The sequence below is a fragment of the Solanum stenotomum genome, chromosome 12 (genome assembly GCF_019186545.1).
Source record: "Solanum stenotomum isolate F172 chromosome 12, ASM1918654v1, whole genome shotgun sequence".
Classification (NCBI taxonomy): domain Eukaryota; kingdom Viridiplantae; phylum Streptophyta; class Magnoliopsida; order Solanales; family Solanaceae; genus Solanum; species Solanum stenotomum.
Window position 1 is genome coordinate 28456846 of NC_064293.1, and position 6908 is coordinate 28463753.

The window sequence follows — 6908 nt, forward strand, 5'->3', positions numbered from 1 at the left end:
GAAGAAGAAAAAATTCTTGTTTAGAAGGGTGGTTGCCTTTTTTGCCTTCTTAAATAAAGATATAATCACATTCTAAGCAAGAAGATAGTGCACAACATTACATTCATAATGCGGTTATATGAAAACGCAAAGTTTGTCATTTTCGGATTAAGGGTGGAATCCGATAAGGGCTGGGTGGGGGTGGGGGGAGAGATACTGTTGGGGGAGGAGACTGAAGGAGGTTGAATTGTTAAAGCACCTTTAATTAAGGGATTTAAATTTTAGGATAATTATTCAATACCATATTTAAGGGATTTGTGTATCTGATTTATTTTTTTAAATATATGGTATAATTATTAAAAAGTGGTATTATGAGTAATATTTTTAAACTATAGGTAAGATATGTATATATAGTAATTAAGTATGTCTAATTATGTAGTTTATCCTTAAATATATAATATGAAAAATTAAAATTATAAAAAAGTATTTTAAAAAAAATAAATCAATATGAGAATAAACAAATTGAAATGAGAGTAGATAAAGTCACTTTAAAATGAAATGACATGACATCTCATTTATGAATATGAGGCCCAAGATTTCCCGACAAGAATATACTCTTAATCTTCGATAGATAATTTGGTTCTTGAATTTTTATTTTCATTTAATTCCCTGTCCCAACATGATATTTTCTTTTTTTTTAAAAAAATATTTAATTTTGATGTAGGCACCGTCAAATCAAAATGAATTAACTTCTCACAATTTGGGTTAAAATTTAAAAGGATAATGTTTGAATTATTAACAGTGACCTCAAAAGATGTCTGTTTAACATTATTTTTTTGAGTAAAAAATAATTTAATCATATTCTTTGTATTTATAACTAAGTCAGCTAAACTCAAACAAAAGAAATATCAAGTGTGTTTTATTAAAGTATAAAATACAGAAATCGTAATAATTTGGGCGTGAATTACATTAAATGTTTTATTAATCTCGAATTTTTCAGAATTCGCGGATACATCTTCTTCGCCAGATGCATAGCAAACGATACATAAGTTATGTATCAGATACGTAACTACATAACTATCTAAAACAAATTCATACTGATTTAGGTTTGAAATAATTGGGATTATGTATCAACAATAACATTTCTACGATCTACATTGTACACAATATATCCAATAGAGGTGGAGTGATGTGTCTGAATATTAAGAGAGAAGGAGAAAGGAGATTTTTTTAATTAATTTAAATGGTAGAATTTTTTTAAAATTATGTTATATTAAATCGTAGAATTACGTAATTTTTCAAATGATTTTTCTACAATATAAAATGAAACTGAACATGATGATCTGTCTGATTTGTGGGCCTTAGAGTAAGCAAAAATGTGACTTTGGGCTTAGCCTTATCTTGAACATACTTTAGGATCCAATCAATCATGGATAAGTTTTGATTTTTCACTCGATATTTGATTTTCGCTTTGAAGCTTAATTTAGGAAAAATTACGAGACACAATAAATATAGCATATATATATATATTTCTTTAACTAGCGATACTTTAAATAAAATTATATTACATAATGATAGTTTTGGGTTTGGTAACAAATATATCGAGTATGTATATCTTCTAAAATGTATGATATATAATGATAGTTTGGGTTTGGTAACAAATATACGGAATATGTGTATTCTCTAAAAATTATGATATATAATGATAGTTTGTGTTTGGTAACAAATACACCGAATCTGTGTATCTTCGTATTTCAAGTCTGAAATATAGTGTATTTGATAAATTAAAAGTGATATATATACACGTGATTTTTTTTGGTGGTTGAGGTTATTTCTAGTGATGATACAACTATATCTCATAAAATACAAGTGTCATCTACAGTGTATTTTACTTGTACGTGGATAAAATGTATTCCGCTTCATTTTCAAATCTTGTTACGTTTTGTAAACACGCCACTATTGCTATTTTTGTAATTATAGACGGAACGATCTATGTATGAAATTTAATTCGGATTCATATGGTAAAACTTCGCTTTAAAAGGTAAAAGACTCTTTATAAAAATTATTTCACGATGGTCCGAACTCGAATATGTTAGTTAAGAGTGAAAAAATAATCATCTATCATAATGATGTCTGATGATATTTTACCTGGTGTTAATCTTATCTTTTAAGCAATAGACAGTCAATTATTTAAGAGGGTATCAATACCAATAATGGTGCTTTGTGCTGATTTTTCTTCAAAGTCTAGAAGCAATCATAATCTTATATAATTTCTTTATTACATAAAGTGAAGATATTATGTTTGCAATAAAGTCAATTTTTTTAATATATAATTGAATAAAAATATATTTACAGAAAGAGTGAGAGACCAAACTAGTAGACACTTGTGCAATCCTTTATGACCAAAAACTTTTACCTTATATTGACGAACTTCTTTGTTTTTATCTTTTATTTTCTATATTTCAGGCTTGTAATATTTTAACCAAACTATATAATAAAAAATTGTGACAAAACAATTCAGTGTTTCTAGTGAAAACGTTAATGTCAACACATAATCTTTCATTTGTATAAATCATTGACTTCCACTTCCACATGTCCTTTGGTAAGTAGTCTAGTTCAATCAATTATTTTTTAATTTGAAAATTATTTTGTATAAATAGAATAAAAATATTTTAATATTATATATAAATAGTTGAATATCTAAAAATAAATAAAACTTAAATATAATTGGCGATTTAAAAAATCGCTTTAAATTTCAAGTGTAATATTTTAATATTCTTACGTAAATTTCTCATTCCGTGACGAAATAGTATGTTATAAGTTGTTTAGTAGTCAAGTCTCAAATGGTGGATTAGTGGGGTTTAAGTTTAGAAAATGTCAAGAATGAAGAAATTAATGAAGAGACATGGATGCCCATGTTGCATTATAAGCATGAATTATTTGATGTTGTATTTTGTTTTATATATCTAATTTTTATATGATTATTCAAGTCGAAGATTCATCAAAAATATTTTTTTACTTTTACAAGAAAGAAGTAACATTCCATACACATCACTTTTTTAAAACTCCACTTGTAGAAATATTATGGCCGATATATATGTTATTGGTGTTGTTATTTTATTGTAGAGGCGTGCATCGTTCGGTTTGATTCGGTTTTAAGTATTATTGGTGCGGTTTATTGATTTTCAATTTTTAAATAAGCAAAATCAATAACCAAATCCATAAGAATTTTTTTTATCATTTTGGTCCTTAATGATTCGATTTTCAGTTTAACCAATAAGAAAATACTCATAAAATAAATATATGACTTCTCCAACAGTTTGACGTGACAGAACAATAATATAACTTTACATAATACTCATAAAATAGAAATAATACATGAAAAGAACTATACAAGTACACACAAATAAAAGAACTAGGATAACAATGTGAATTAAAGGCAAAATGACAAAGATAATAACCAGTAAGATACTGCATATTAATATTTAAATATTTATGTTAGGGTTAAAGAGTAAATTACTATAGTCTTCATAGTTAATGGGTTATCGATTTACCAATAACCCTTAAAAACCCACAATCGATCGATAACCCAATATTATTTTTATAAAACCAATAAAAATCTCTTAACTCAAGAATCCAATATCAATAAACCAATAATATTTTTTTATTGATCGATTTAATTTTTACACACCTCTATTTCATTGAATTAGTTTATTCAAACCAAAGCACTATTCATATTTCCTGCCATGCATATTTTTTTTTTTCTTATATATATATCCTATAATGTTTATGCAATTTTAATGAATGTCAAATTGTTGTGATGCGTGAATGCCAAAGTCAAACAAATATCTTTCCGAAGTCATGATTAGTATATAGCGTTTGACATTTTCTATATAGTGCTCTTACTAATATATAAAATAATATTGAGCGTAAAAATATAACTTTTCATATTTTTTCGACTCAAAAATAGTGGTTCATATATATAGAGAGAGCGCTGTAACTATCTATTTTATTATAATATTAGTAGGAGTGAATCCACGTACAACATGTGTTCAAGCACTCATTAACTCCGATGCAAATCATATAATTTTTATACAGAAATTTATTTAAATTGTTATATAATAGGTGAAGAGCACCCACTAGTCAAAACTTGGGGCTGGTGCGTTGATTCAGAACTTGAAGTGAGGGTCTTTGTTAGGCATTGTGTTCACGGTTTAATTTCCATTTAAATCATTTTTGTGAATTCCTAATTTCTTTTTTCTTCTATAAATCTTAGCTTGTTCTCTTTTCAGTTTTATTTTACTTTATTTATTAATTTTTTAACTCTCTTTGTTTTCTTTTTCATTTAGTTTTTTTTTGGTTGACTTTTTTAAACATTATTATTGTGTTCAAATAATTTTGCTCTTATATTTTGTGATCAGTAGCAGTTTTATGCTAATTCTTATTTTGTAAGATTATACAGGATATGTTACTGTTATTATGACAATTTTACATTAAAGAAAGATCAACACCCACGATCATAAAATCTTAAATCCGCCACTGAATATTAGAATGTACATCCTAAACTATATTGAACTAATTAATTTATTACGTATATATTAACGTTAGAATTGTAGATCATAATTCTAAACTATCATCTTCTTCTATACCAAAGAAAAGTAAATTGATGGCAAGAAAGTAGGGAGTAGCTTTCAGTCTAGAAGTTCTAATATAGGTTAACAGGAAATAAGAACTTTCTAATGACTTTTCATGATACTTAAATAGAATTGAACCATTTTTATTGGTTACAAAAAATAACTTAGCAATTTTTTTTATAAATACTTAAATAAAATTAGAGTTATTTTAAATTTATGAAAAAATAATTTAATGACTAAATGTAATAGAGTAAAAATCGAGTGATCATTTATGAATTAACTCAAACGAAGCTTATAATAAAAGACTAAATTTCCATTAACAAAATCAAATAATTTTTATGATCAAATGGATCTTAAACGACTTCTTCCATTCCAAAAAACAATAAAATTCTATGTGCCATGAAACCTAAAAATCATTTATCCTGACTTTGACCAAAACAACACTACACCAAGTCATTATTCATGTCACCTTACATCATATTAATAAATTAATTCTCTTTATTATTTTTGTAGTATAAACCCTTATATTCCTCACAATTAATTAATTCTTAGTTTCAAATAATTAAGGTGACAAAATTTTATCGTTGTCAAAACTAATTAAAAAAGAACACATATTTGACTAATGAATCTAAAATTTAAAAGCTCGACCCGCTCTAGCTCTTGGACTGATTTTTTAATACTAATAAAAACTATCGTTTCTCAAATGATTTAATCAAATACAAATTAGGTACTATACTCCTAAGTACTTCCGTATTTTGTTAATTAATTATTATTTTTCAAAAATGGTTACTGATATATACTAATATGAGAGTAGTAATTAAGTTCTATATATGCATAGATGGTGTTAAAAATAATATTATATAATTAATCAAAGCCTTTATTAAGTAATTATAGATAAATCTCTTAATAATAGTTTTAATTAATAAACAGGTGAAAATGGAAACGGACTTGCTAACCTTAATTAAAATTAGCTAATAATAACATACATTCATTTATATTTTATATTTCTTAAAAGATTATATAAGCTTTCTTTGAGTGGTATAGATGTTGTAAAATGGCTCCAATATCACTATCATAAAATTAAATTAAATGCAAACATATACAAACTTTATTTTATAAATTTAAACACATTATCAAAGTTTGGTTTTAAGTCGCTAATTATATCACGTTATTATTGCTTTATACTAGCGTGTAACTATAATTTGTCATGTGATTAAATATGCTATGTCTAAAAGAAAAATTAGTTATTTAAAATTGTTCTATTTCGTATGTCCGAGGATTGAGGAGTAGCAATGTTGATCTATGGACACATGAAGGTGGCATATGATAAAAGAAGTTTGTTATTGCTATAAATTTCAAGTATCTGATATATATGGAGTCTTAGCAGTTGCGACATAATACTTCAAAATCCTTCAATCAGATTGTTTAACCTGTTTAATCCGAGAACAAAAAATTAAAGAAAAGTGAGAGCAGAATTTATCCATTCAAATTTATGTTATAGCGAGACTCTTGTATTGATTAAGGGCTTCAAGCCTTTGCCAAAGCAATCAAAGGAGAAAGGGAAGACTTCAGGTCTATAGAAAAGGCTTTAGAGAGAAAATATGCATTTGACGGATAAAAAAAAATATGGACTTGTTGAAAATATATGTCAGTTTCTTTAAAAAGATTATTTTTAATGAATAATTGTATTTTCATTTTGCTTTCATATTTAGAATTGTAATTTATTGTGAAAATTATGTTACTTAAAAGAGTATAATGGTGATAGTAATTGAAGCGAGAGACATGTAGGTATAGTGATTTCTTGAAGAATTAAAAAGTCATTCAACTTTAATGGTGATTTCTTGAAGAGTTAAAAAGTCATTCAACTTTAATGGCTTCACACTTATAGAATAATATAATTAATTAATGTTAATAATTATAATTTTTTATACTTATATATAAGAGGGAGTTTATGATGGGACATTTGAATGTCCCATCATAAACTCCCTATATAATACATAATATAATATAATAAATCATTTTTTCTACTATATAATATATATAATATATATTTATTTTCTAAGGGAGTTTATATAATATATAATATAATATAATATAATTCTACTTATATATACATAAACTCCCTTTTATTATATAGTAGAAAATAAATATAATATATATATATATAATATAATATAATATAATAATATAATATAATAAATCATTTACAAATGACTTAAAATATTTAATATTTAAAATTCTACCATAAAGTAGGTTGACTCTCAAAATTCTATCCGGGTCATATATATTGAGCCA